Here is a 14,749-nt window from a genome sequence, read left to right on the forward strand (position 1 = left end):
AAATTCTAGTCGATTCGAATGAAATTAGTTGAGTTAAATTAAAATCTTGTTATACTATAATTAAATCCATATTATAGCACATAATTTTGAAACCATATATATTTGAAAAAAATTTCAAAGCAAAAATAAAAAAAATTTACTTTAGTATGATAAACTTGAATCATTAATTAACTTATTTAGGTCCCAACATTATTATTTTAGAAAATTTTTAATTTTTTAAATTTCTTTATATCTTTTTTAGAATTTTTTTGAAATTTTTATAATTTTTAAAAATATAAATTTGGAATTTTATAAATATTTTGAAATTTTAAATTTATTTTGAATTATTTTATATTTTTTATTGAGAGAGAGGTCAAGTTGCTCATTTTCAAACTTGGCAGAGACCAAAAAAGTATTTATACCAATATGTTATTCGAATTATTCGAGTTATTTGAATTGTAAAATTTAACTCGATTCGAACTCAAAACTCGAATTACTTATTCGAGTTTACTTGAATAATTTGAATGACTCGATTCAATTAGCTTAAAATTTGATTTTTTTTAATCGAATCGAATTTTGCTCACCCCTACTGTTTTGCACAGCATCACAATATAGATTTTTCGGTTTTAGAATATCGCCGATCCATATTCTTCTTCAATGCTGTCGAGCTCGACCCTTCCACAATCATTATCTGTACATCATCATCATACATTATATGAATAGTAGAATGTATTATTGAATTGTCATATATAATAAATTCATATCTCTACAATTTAATCGAAGCTTCGATTTTTAATTGATTTTACACTTCATCTTCACTAATATGATATCTTTTAAGAACATCATATTAATCAGACTCAAATATTACATTGATATCTATATCATGAATTTGACCATTATAGTTCACCACAACAAAGAACATAATGCTGATTTTATATAAAATTTCTATATATAGTATTAATTTAAATTAAAAAATTTATCAATATATAACTAATAAAACAATAATATCATTCTGCCTAATATAATATATGAGTATAACATAAACATATTTCATAAAAAAAACTATGCTTAATGTGATGCATTGGATTTATAATATTAAATAAATTAAACTTTATTAAATTATTTCTATTTTTAATATTTTTAAGAATAATATTGAGGGAAAATTAAAATAGATTCTCAAATATGAAATAAAATATAGGATTTATTTTCTAAATATAAGGACGCAAATTTCATAAATAAATAATATTATATAAATCATACAAATCCTATTTCAAATAATTTTTTTTAGTTTCATCAGTCATTTGTTTTTAAGATCAACAAATTCAACCGCGTTTGTAAAATATATTTTTGTAAAAAGTTAGCTTAATAATCAATTTTTTGTTATAAAATAAAGAGAGATAGAGAGAATAAATAACAAATAAAATATGAAAGCAATAGAGAATGTATTTTATTAATCAAAATGGATGATTACAATGTTTATTTAGAGTCTTTATTTATATGTATAAGAAGTATAAAAGAATTAGAGATCTAATTCTAACTATTATAATTTAAAGTACCTTGAAACTTTATCTTCATCATGATGGACATCCATTTAATAAGATATTCATAACACTCCCCCTTAGATGTCCATTGATAGAAGATAATATGCCTCATTAAAACCTTATTAGGAAAAAACCCTGTGGAATAAAAACCCAATGAAGGAAAAATAGTACACAATCTATAATACGTATAATCTGTTGCCTCATTAAAAACTTTACCAGGAAAACCCAATAGGACAAAATCTCGGTTAAGGGAAAAATAGTGCAACACGTATTTACTCCCCTCATGAAAACTATAACAACCCGTTTTTAGTGAAATCAAATTAGTGGTTTCGGGACCACAAATCTGAGTTAAAAAGAAAATTTATTTTAATATTATTGCATGGTCCGCATTATGATAGGAATGCTATATGAAAATTCTGATAAATTTTTTTATAGATTATGTGTTTAATTAGGGAAAGGACCGAATTGCATAAAATGTAAAAGTTGAGATATAGTAGCTAAAAGGATCAAATAGCTATGGATTTCAAAATAAGAGGTCCTTATATGGCAATTAGACCATTAAATAAAAGTTAGTAGATATTTTTGGTGATTCATCCATGAAAAATTAGAAAAAGAAAATGATGAAATTGGAAAGTTTGAAAAATTAAAGAGGATAAATAAAATAAATATCAAATAACATCATTTTATATCATCTTCTTCCCCAAAATTTATATGGAAACCCTAGGAGAGAAAAAGGAAACTAATCAAGCTTAATTAGGTATGAATTCTTGTCTCCTTTTTAGTAATTTTTATATTCTTGTGATCGAAATAGTTTTTAGTAACAAGCGTTAAAAGTCTACTATCTATTTTGGGGATTAATTTGTAAAGTTATCAAAGTATCAAAGTTTTTCCATGGATGAATATGCTGAAAATTTGAAATTTATGGTAGAAAATGAAAGGTTGTTGATAGATAAACAACTTTTACAAAGAGAATTTTGATGAAATTATGATTTATGGACTAAATTGTAAAGATGTAAAAGTTATGGAAAAATTCTAAATTTTGTGAAATATATGTGCTGTAAATGTTATATGAAATTTTCGGTTAGGCTTGGAATAAGGATTAAATTGCCTGAATTTTATTTTCCGAGTCTAAGGACGAAATTAGAATTAATAAAAAGTATAGAGGTAAAATGATAATTTTTCCTAGGATATGAATTGAATGTAAATGAGTATGAAATGGATTAAATTGATGTTAAATTTATTTATATAGATCCGGATAACTCAAATTTGAAGCTAGATCGAGGAAAATAAAAGGTGACAGATTAGTAGACTTTTAAATACGAACAAGTGTCGAGGTAAGTTCGTGTAACTTAATTATGTATATTTATATGTTTGAATTGCATGTTGTACTTATGAGAATTGTATAAATGATTAATGTATGAAAATAGTCACATGCCCAAAATTTTTCGATAAATAATAAATTTCGTTTGAATAATGAAATGCGATGGATACAGTATTTTCCCGTACTGATTATAGTCCTGAATATGTTGCGGACATTATAGATCAGAAAAGCAACCTGTTAAAAGCCTTCTTGAGCATCCTGTTATATAGTTCCTGTGAGCATCTTGATCGGTAGTGATTCTGCATGTGTTGCGCACTACCGCAGCTCTTTGTGAGCGTCCTGTTACATGATTCGATCGGTTGGGGTCCAGCATTTATTGCGGGCACAAACGCATCTCTACGCGAGCGTCTGATTTAGGCTCTTATGAGCTTCCTGATATGACTCACTTGAACTCCCTGTTATGCTATCTGAGCTCCTTATTAATAACTCTTCGAAGTTACCTATTAAGCTCAATGAGCTTCCTGTTCTAAACTCTTAGGAGTTTCATGTTTAGCCTGGATAAGCGTCCTGTTACATAGCTCATTTGAGCATCCTGATATGTGGGTTGAGAATGTGCTCCTTAATTATGTGCCCTAACGAGTACCCTTGAATATGAATTGACGGATCACTGATTTGTATACCTTGTGTATACTACTTGAGTATCCATTGATATTTCAATAATTCAATGGATAAAACTCCTGACATGAGAAATTATGAGATTAAAAGAATTATGTCTCGAATACTTCTGAAATACTCAAAAGTTTGTAATATGATGAGCTCATCCATGTTTATTTGATGTATATGTGAAATATGTGACTAACTTGCTTAATTGAGTGTATGTGATTAGGCAAACTTGCCAATTTGTTGGGAAGCATGTTATTTTTATGCTTACTTAAATGAATATGATTGGTAAATTTAATTCCTGTTATATGACCTTACTAAGCATTAAATGCTTACTAGGTTTTCTTTTCTCTGTTTTATAGTGTTCGGAAGCTCGCAAAGGTTGGAGATCGGTCGGTGCATCTCACACTATCCACTAGCTCATTTTGGTATAAATAGTAAACTTTTTTTGGTATAATGGCATGTATAAGCTAATTTTTCCAATGTTGGCATGTAAATGGATGTTTGTAATCTAGACATTAAAATGGTTAGTGATGATATGTTTTGGTATATATATACATCATAATGTTATATCATAAACAATATATAAAAGCTTAATATGGCTGAGTAAATTAAAGTAAATATAAAAGTTTTGATAATAAGGTAAGTTTGGAAATACATGAATGTATATGATAATATATCCCACATAATTCTCGCAATTGGCTTGGATAATATGTATTAAATTGGTTGCTATATATGTATAAGTGTTGTTGTAGGTTAATGGCAAATTTGGGTAAGAAATAAAGCTAGGAAACGACTTTATTTTGTCCACACGAGTAGACACATGGGCGTGTGTCTAGACCGTGCGTGACACACGGCCAGATACATGGGCATGTGGTTTGGTCGTGTGTCCGTGTCCCTGCATCTTAAAATTGAGAAACATAATACTTAGAATTAGACACACGGGCAGAGACACGAGCGTGTGTCTCATCCGTGTGAATCCTGCACCTAATTTTAAAAAATTAAATTGACCACATTGCCTAGCGTGTGTGGCTGGCTGGTGACCCAAGTTAGAGAGTTACACGGGTAAGGACACGAGCTAGGACACGGTCGTGTGCCTCACATTGAATTCATACATGGCCGTGGTACCCACACAGCCTACTTACACAGGTGTGTGACCCCTTTATATAAGAAAAAATTTGAATTTTGTAATGGGAAATATTTATAACTTATTGGCTTCATGCGTACAACACGTAAATCAAAATAATCTCATGTTGAAATAGGAAGTTTAGTTCTCATAAGTAATGGTTTAGACATTATTTAGAGGTATTCAATCAATAATTTCTCTAAACAATTATGCGCAAACTTTTACAAAAATTTTTCAAATTCAATCAATAAAAGATTGAGATATAAACTCATCAGTATTAGCAAGATAAATTGTCTTAATTGCATGATCTAAAATTAATTATTTAAACAAGTAATCTTTCAAATGACAGGTCAAATTGATAACACATATGTGATTATTTTGTAGATGCATCTACTAAAATTATATAATATTAAAATCATCCACATTATGGATGAATGAGCACATATTCATTTCAGAAATCAAGACATTAAATCTCAACTTTAGCTAGTGAGTTTCTAAGAATCAATTTTCATTGAGAAACAATAAATGAGAATATTTTTAAATGAAAGAATCTTCTGGTTCTTTAATAAATGTCCATATAAATTCTCAATTAATTTTTACATCATATATGATCCAGGATGGTCTAATTAGTCACACAAAATAGTAAATGTATTTGTATTAGTAAAATTTTGGTTTACTTTAACATGTATTTCAATTTTTACTAAATTGTAATAAATTAATAATTTTACTATCATTCCTTTTACTTTATATCCACATATAAGTGCTATTGTGACTTTTACTATTAGAAATGTCTAAATCAATGTGAAGATTATAATGTTACTAAGTCAACAAAATAAATATAATTTCCAAACAATTATATGCAATATTCGCTTCAAGGAATATGCCAAAATCTTCAAATATCTAAAAAAAAAAATTGCAACTTTAAGTGCATCCAACCGTAACGAGCTTTAGATAGAATTATCAAATTTTATTTTTCATAAATAGATCTTTCACAGTTAAATATTTTGCTTCCAACCCCTTAATGGGGATGATGACAAAAAAAGATCATAAAGATTATAAAATAAATATAAATTAATAACCCAATCATTTCTTTTTCATTCTTTCAAAATAGATATTTATAACAATAGTGATTCATATAAATATAATATTTTCCTCATTCACAATCTCAATATATTGTCCATTATAAATATCTTTAAAAACCAATGGATTAACCATCATAAGATATTAATATATTAGCTCTTCTAGAGCTTTCAACTAATTTTGTACTATCAAATATTGGAATAATATTTATTTGTTTTAGTATCAAATAAGATAAATATTTTCTATCTATAATGATAGAATTTATTACTACATTAACATATCATTTCTCAAAAAATATTAGCAGAAACAAAATATTTGGGCATATGCCACATGTTGCCAATAATATTTCATATCACATTGATAACACAAGTTATATTTACCCTTTAAAGAGCTAACTTGAGGACTCTCATTGTTCTCTTATTTATTACTATGTTCCCACTTTTATTTATCTATGATTATATATTTTATTTTCTTTATATTTGCATTCACTTCAGGGAATGTAACAAATCTGGTAAAGCGGACTTCTAAACACCTCTGTTATTTTTTATTTCATAATCACTATCGTAAACATATGTGGATTTTAAATCAAAATCATTCATTCATGTTGTTATGATTATTCTCCAATTATAATAAATATGATATAATAAATAAAACATAGTAAATTATACCTGAAGATCTTTAACATAATCACCATCACCTTGACTATTATCACGAGCACAAATCTATTCTTTACCCATTCTTGTACAATTATAAATCAAAGATCGGGAATAAAAACCATAATCCATTTTGAGATTGGATCTGTCAACCTCCCAAAGATGAAGTTGTAAGGATGAAAGTTTACGGTGAAAAAGAATATGATCTGTGGGACGACTTCGAAAGATTTTGGAAAAATAGAGAATCATCGTGCTGATAACATGTTATAAAATAAAGAGAGATGGAGAGAATAAAGAACAAAAAAATATGAAAGCAATAGAGAATGTACTTTATTGATCAAAATGAATGATTACAATGCTTCATCAGACTTCCTATTTATAAGCATAAGAAGTATAAAAGAACTAGAGATCTAATTCTAATAACTATTATAATTTAAAGTACATTGAAACTTTATCTTGATCATGATAGACATCCATTTAATAAGATATTCATAACACTTTTAAATTTTTTATCATAATTTTAATAGATATTAAAATATAAAGTAAATATTAAACATATAAAAATTGCCATTACAACTTACTACAAAGTAACTTATAAATATATTATTTATATTTAAAAATAATAAAATACATAAAAAATGGTTTGTAATGATAAAATAAAATAGTTGGGAATATTATGTTATATGCCAAGATTGACTTGCCATTAATTCTTCCCAATGCATTTTTAATCTAAAAATTGTCTTGGTATATTAACAATAATAGAAATTTGTTATATGGGAAGATTAATTTATTTAATTACATTTTATGAGAAGTTAAGAGTATAATATGAAATATTCTATATTGCATTATAAATTATAATTGTGATGGTAAATATTCTATATACAATTAAAATTACTTCATTTCTTAAAAGAAAAAAAAAACTAGCAATCGTCAAAATGAATCTTACTAAATTAAGTGTAACTAAAGCACCGCGATTACACTTTTTGATTTTTAGGGAGGGTGAGAATGGAAATAATTACACAGATAATTACACCATAATCTAATTTTTAAAAATTATTTTTATACAAGTTATAAAAAAACATGAACATGTATGAGAGTTTGGGATGATAATGACCAAAATTTTCTTATATTATAAAAATAATGTGTATTTTTAAAGTTATAACAAAAAAATATTATTTAAATCCTAAAAAAGGTCTAAAATTATGAAAAAAATATATTTTTATAAAAGTGTTATAATATATTTATTTATGAAAAGTTATGGCCAAGAAGTATAAAAATAATATACTTATTGGCATAATGATTTTTTTCCCCTCCAACTTAAAAAAAAATCATTTTCGTCATCCATTTAAATTTTCGGCTCTTTTAACTTGACCTTGTAAGGACTCTAACGAGAAGGGGAGCAAGGAGGAAGAAATTGACAACGACGAGGTGACAGAAGATGATGACATGACATCGTACCATGACGACTTCGAGGATTTGTTTGCTTCCAAGCAATCATTTACTGGGGGCCTCGTCATCCGTGACCTGAGCGACCAACCTGCAATGTCATACAAGAAGTCGGTCATTAAGGGGAAAGACAAAGGAGTAGCCGGATCGAGCGAGGGTCCATGAGGAGATTTGCTAAAGTTACATGTTTTCATATTTTATTTTTATTTCTTTGTGCGGCATGCAAACTCTTAAATTATACTACTTTTGGAACATATTTTCTGTTTTTAGAATTTTTATTTTAGTTTTTTGTGTGTTTGTTCTTTGTGGAGTGAATTACCTTGATAGTCTACATGAGACTTAATGAAGAGGTGGACCCCCGATCGAGTCTGATGCTTCATTCTAGTGAGGTCTGGTAACCTCCTATCTTTTTTGGGATGCAGATAGTTTTATGTGTTTTAGTTTTTCTTACTTTTATGTTATTTTGTGTGTTTATTTTCAATATTTTTCCTTTTTTCAAAAAAAAATTCAAAAATACCAAAAATATTTTTTGTTTTTCGTAAGGGACTAAAACGGACAAAAAGGATAGTTTTTGTCCACCCATAGCACCAATCATTGAAATTCAAGGGTATTTTGGGCACAAGAATTGGGTCAAAATAGCTGATATATCAACCAAAATTTAGTTGAGAGAGAAAATGTAACACCCCTTACCCGTACCCGAGACCGGGATAAGGTACGAGGCATTACCGGATGAACATACAAACATCCAACTAAAATGCGGGTTATAAAATTTCAATTCCATCATTTTGTCCCTTATATGGGCTTGCGAGGCCCGAAACATATATTTGAAGTGGTCCGAGACTGAATCGAGAACGTATGAAAAACTTAAGAAAATTTTTGTGCTCTAGCCTCACATGCCCGTGTAGAGGCACACCACACGCCCATGCCCCTAGCCCGTGTGGGATCCTGAAATTTATTTAATTCAGTTCAAGGTGAAGTGGTTTTCACACGGCCTAGACACACACCCGTGTCCTTGGCCCATGTCCCTCACACGGCCTAGACACGCCCGTGTTGTCGCCTGTGCTCAAAAACCTGGACATTCTGTTTATAACGTCATCATTCATTTAGGGATACACGGCCAAAGCACACACCCGTGTGGTCTGCCTGTGTGTCACACACGGATGAGACACACGGCCGTGTCTCCAACTCGTGTAGTTACTACAAAGCATGCAACATGGAATTTTTGGGGTGCAGGGGACACACGGCTAAACGACATGCCCGTGTAGGTTGTCCGTGTGTCACACACGATTTAGACACCTATTCATGTGTCTATTCATGTAGACATTTGGAGGCTATCTTCTAAGCCATTGGTCACCCAAGAACCCTCATGTACTCCAACATGCTTAACATCCTACTATCTAGCATAGACCATAATCACATACATAATTTGGCATGCAATCAAGAGATAATTATAAGAAAACACTCCAATTAACTATATGGACCAATTCACTTGGCCATATACAAAATAATCATACCAATTAGGGAACCATTACTTTGGGCTAGCCACATGACATGACACATATACAAAATAACAATCACCTATACATGCCATGACTCAAAATAATCAAATGTATTATACCCAAAGTTTAGTTGATAGTGTGACCCGAGCTCTGACGTTCTCAATCCTTTGAGGTAGCTTGACGAATCTAAAAGAAATAGAAAAGGGAGGAGTAAGCTATGAAGCTTAGTAAGTACACATACAAATAAAGTAAATCTTAATTAAACCATAGAATATTATTTACACCTTTGTCACTTTTTCATACCTTTCATTAAACATGTGATCTAAATTTTCTTTATAAGCATAATACATAAAAACATATATTGCCATGGATGATCATAGTCTTAGAAGTACACAGATTAAATACATACCTTTGCTCCCTTGTACACATATGCATTTTACTTAGTTTACGTTCGAACCTCATATACATTACTCGCTAAACATTTGGAATAACGGATAGGATACTCAGATATAAACGCCCCGAAATGCCATAATCATGACATAGCACGCCTTTCAACAGGGCTATATATGAGCACCCAGACCTAGCATGCATCACATTACCATGCCTCTCAGTAGGCTACATAAGCTCTCAGACCTAGCGTGTACCACATAATTACATGCCTCTCAATGGGGCTACACAAGCTCCCGGACTTAGCATGTATCATGTCATCAAACGAGCTCATACATACATAGCTATCCTAGTGACATGTCACTTGTATCCTTACCTATTCCTAAGGTCAAACGGGATTTTCGGACTTACGTCTCTTTGTCGAACATTCTCGGAATGTTGGCCTTATAACATATGACCTTATCGTATACAAATGCTAACATGGCAACACTTGTAACATAAGAATAAAACATCAAAACATATTATAGCAACAAGGTAACCAAATAATATATTAATTATCCATATGTTATTTAAACATTTATAACATTAATTAAGGTATTTATTTGTACATGTACTTACCTCGGTACAAAATATTCGAAATAGTGCCTATGCCTCGAACACTTTGTTCTTGCCTTTATCAAGACTCGGTTCTCATCTTTCTTGGTCTATCATAGCAAATTTAGCTCATTAACTTCATACATTACTCAAATCTACCCTAAATTCATGCTTTGATAAAATTACCCTTTTTACCCCTAAACTTTCACTTATTTACAAATTAGTCCTTAGGCTCGTATAGAGAAATGCAAGTGATTTTTCGGTTACCCAAGCTAGCCGAATACCTCTTGTACTTAAAGCAGCCCATACTTTTCTTCATTTCACACTTTTCTACCCATTTTCATAACTTTTACAAATAAGTCCTTTTTAGGGTTTCCATGCAAAATCTCTTAACAAAAGTTGTTCTCCATACCTTAAACTATCATATTCTTCCATAAGCCACCAAAATACATCTAACTCATGCATGGGTAATTTTCTAAAAATAAACCCTAGCATGAAATATGGGTAGAAATGAAGAGAGCAAGTTGCAAGGATGTCAAAAATACAAAGAACATTAAAAACGGGGCTAGGATTGACTTACTATCAAGCTTGAAAGTTGAAGAAACCCTAGCTATGGTACCTTTGAATTTTCGGTAGCAACATGAGAAATATGAGCTGATTTTTAGATCTTTTTCCCTTTTTAATTCATTTAATATCCAAATGACCAAAATGCCCTTACTCACTAAACTTACAAAAATTTCCATAGATGTCCATATTTGTCCAAAAATTTAGAAATTGGGCAAATTGCTCTTTAGGACCTTCTAATTCATATTTCAAAACAATTTCTCACAAATTGCACGTAAAACCCAAGTTTTGCATCTTATTCAATTTAGTCCTTATTTTGTAATTGGACACTTTATTCTTAAAATTTTCTCATGAAACTTTACCACATGCATAATCTTATATTTTAAATATCATAATGATTGAAATCTAAATATTTTAACATCAGATTTATGGTCTCGAAACATTATTCCAACTAGACCATATTTCGAGATGTTATAGAAAAAAAAGTCACATTACCTTTGTTTAGGTTTAGTTTTCTTTAGGTTTTCTCTTAGCTTTTTCTTTTTCCTTTTCTAGGATTTCTTATTTTCATTTTCTTAGCTGTAGATTTTACATTTCCCAGTAACTTTTCTTCTTGTTTTAGTTATTCTTAGTGTTAGTTAAGTTATTTATCACTGTTTCTTAGGTTTATTTCCACTTTTAGTCAATGTACATTGGTTGTAAGACATTTTTAGCTTTAGTTTAATGTATTCCGGTTTATTTTACTTTTCATTTGTTAAAATTTGTTGCTTTTATGTTTATTGCTTTAGATTTTCTTGTTGAATGCTTTCCTTTTCATGCTTTTTAAGTTTTCTTACATAAAAATCCCAAATTTCAACTTTTTTGTTAAACTTTACTTTAATGGCTTCTTTACTTTTTATTTTTATGTTTGTTATGTTTATTTTCAGCATGAGTAGCTAAACCTTTAAGGGGTTCATTGATGGAGATGTGGTGAGCTAATTTTTAGATAAAAAACCAAATTGCAATAAATTGGACTAATTTGAATGAACTTAAAAACTTAGTATTGACAACCCTAAAGGAACATCTAGGCATGTGAGATTGAAAGAAGATATTTTTGGGCACTAATTCATTAGATCCAAGTTAATCGGTGAGATCGAGAGATAGTCCAGATTAATTTGTTTATCCTAGTAAAATGGAGACTGAGAGGTAAAATTGAGCCATTTTGAGAGTTAAAGCGATTTGGATCCCTAATTCGAGGATTAGTGAACCACATCAATGTCAACCAACCATCATTTTTTATTTAATTGTTAATTTCGTAACTTTGCATGTTTTAGAATTTAGTCCTTAGTAGCTATATAGTAAAGTAGATTAATTTCTCTTGATTGTATGATTTGCTATAATATAAGTTTTTGCAATAGTTGGTTACATTCTTTATTTCACACGCACGTTGTTTGAAAATTGTTTAATACATGATTCTCTTAGGTTTGATCATTGGGATACTTTAGTGTTCCATTTTACTGCCTATAAACGAGTTATCATTTATAGAATAAATATAACACCAAAAAATATAAGAATTGAGAATAGCGGCCTTCGAAAATGGATGGTTCAAATTGTAATATAGTTGTACAATGAAATACCAGAAGTATTCTGAGGGTCGTACCCAAGGGAGGATGAAACAAATAATGAAAATATTTTTACAATATTAAGTCTAAGTAGTAATAGTTAGTTCCTATATCACAATGGATCATAAACTAGATTAAGATATTAAAAATAAATAACTACCAAAAAATAAATAAATATATAAAGATAAACAAATGAATTAAATTGATAAACCAATCAGGAAGCTTAACTCGCTTCAGGGTTTGCAACTAACTTCGAATTGGGGTCTAGAGTAGATTTGTTATTATTTTAGACTATTAGTACCTCACGACTCTAATTAACTGAGTCGATTAATTGATACTTGCTTATCTCCCGACATCACTTTCTCAACCAAGATTAATTATGATTTGCTCGGTTTAACTTCATCTTTTGATTTTGTCTATCTTCTTGTAGCTTTTTAAGGTTTTCGAGCCTAATAGTTTAAGAACACGTAGTTTATACCAACCAATTCTATCTCAAGAAATCTCAAGTTCTCCATTAATCACATTCCCATCCACTTGTTAGTTTCCCCTAAGGAATTTATCCACTCATGTTATTCATAATATCCATTTCAATTGAATAAACCATGTAAGAACCATGTTTGATTCAGAGAAGAAATGAGATTTGAATAATTCATGATTGAGTATCGAATAGGGGACAGAGTAACAAATATCTCAATTGAAATAACGAAATAAAACAATTTTAAAGAAGAATATAAACTAAATACTTTAATTAAGTAAACAAGTCTGTGAATCAAAACTGATTCAAGAAGAAAAACAAGAAAGTATGTAAAAGTCGAAAAGAAAATAATTTAAAACTAATTCTAAAATACGAGGGTTTTTGAGGGTGTCTAGGACGACTTCATTACATTCGAGAAGCCTATGCATCACTTGTCTCTTGCTTCCACGTCAACTAGGCCTTTATATCTTCATCCTATACACTCAATTACACACATTAGCAACCAAAGGCCCGTGTTGGTCTATTGGGTCACAACACCTACAAAATGTGTTAAAAATTACTTATTTTATTTACTATTCTAAGGCCTAATTACCAAACCCAAAATATAAAATCCTAAATTTCTTAGAAACCAAGCTCCTTAAGTGTGGAATTAACTCGAATCGACTAATGCATTTGACTACAGGTCAAATAACCCCACACTTAAGTCTTTTATTGCCCTCAAGCAAACTACCTAAAAACAAAATAGAAACCCCAAAAATAAATGAAAAACAAGAAATAAACATACAAAAAGGAAAATTTACTTGATTCAGCTTAATACACGAGACTGGATCGGAGCATCGACTCTAGGAAGATTTGCCTAAATATATAACTCTAGCTAGAAATTTAATAATTCAAAGTTATTTACACCAAATTGACGCGATCTCGCCTCGGTGATGTGATTCGAGTCGTAGATATGCCTAATCGTTAAAATGGAGAAGTATCGTTCTACTTGGAGTTAAGGCTAAAATGGGCTAAATATAAGTTTTAAACAAATAATTTTGAGTATTTTAAAGATAGTAAAAGCTAATGTACGGTTAATAACAAAGATGGGAATATTTTGATGTTGGTAACTAGGATGGAATGGTTTAGGCTTAAGGTTGAAGATTGAACCAATACTATAGGATAATATTGACCCAAAACTTAAAATAACATTTAAGATGGATAGAAAGATAGATAAATCGTGACCCACTATCTATATGGAGATAGAAACCAATTGGTATAAGGGTGAACGCCACACTCGTTAGAGTGATAAGTTCGAATGAATTAGATTGACGCCACAAGAATAACTTAATAAGTCAATTGAGTCACAAAAGAACAAAGGGAGTTAAATAAATCACAATTGGTATAATGTTCATAAAAAGAGTCAAAGTTGTCTAACCTTAAAATGTTTACAAAAACAACTATTTATAGGCTCTAAGCCTTGGCTAGCTGAATGGACATAAGTAGAACTAAATGGACAGCTTCTAATCAGCTTAAATGAGCTGAAACTTTTTGGCATCTTCCTAAAATGTCCCATGAAGTCTCCAAGGTTAGATTAGATTTAACTGAGGTGAAATGGAGCTGCACCAATTGAATACAACTAGCCAAAGGAGTGAACAACCTTTAAGAAGCTACCTTGGGTTGCCGAATAGTCATGAGCTTTGATGGGTAGCTTGGGCACTTCAATGGACTTGCAAATGAATCAGCTGAATATAAGTAGCCATGGAGTGTGAAAGCTAAGAACCAATTAGTCATGTGTGTGAAAAGAACCTCTAGCCAATTTAAACAAGTGTGAAAACACTTGG

Source organism: Gossypium hirsutum, chromosome A12 (assembly GCF_007990345.1).
Source record: "Gossypium hirsutum isolate 1008001.06 chromosome A12, Gossypium_hirsutum_v2.1, whole genome shotgun sequence".
NCBI classification, from domain to species: Eukaryota; Viridiplantae; Streptophyta; class Magnoliopsida; order Malvales; family Malvaceae; genus Gossypium; species Gossypium hirsutum.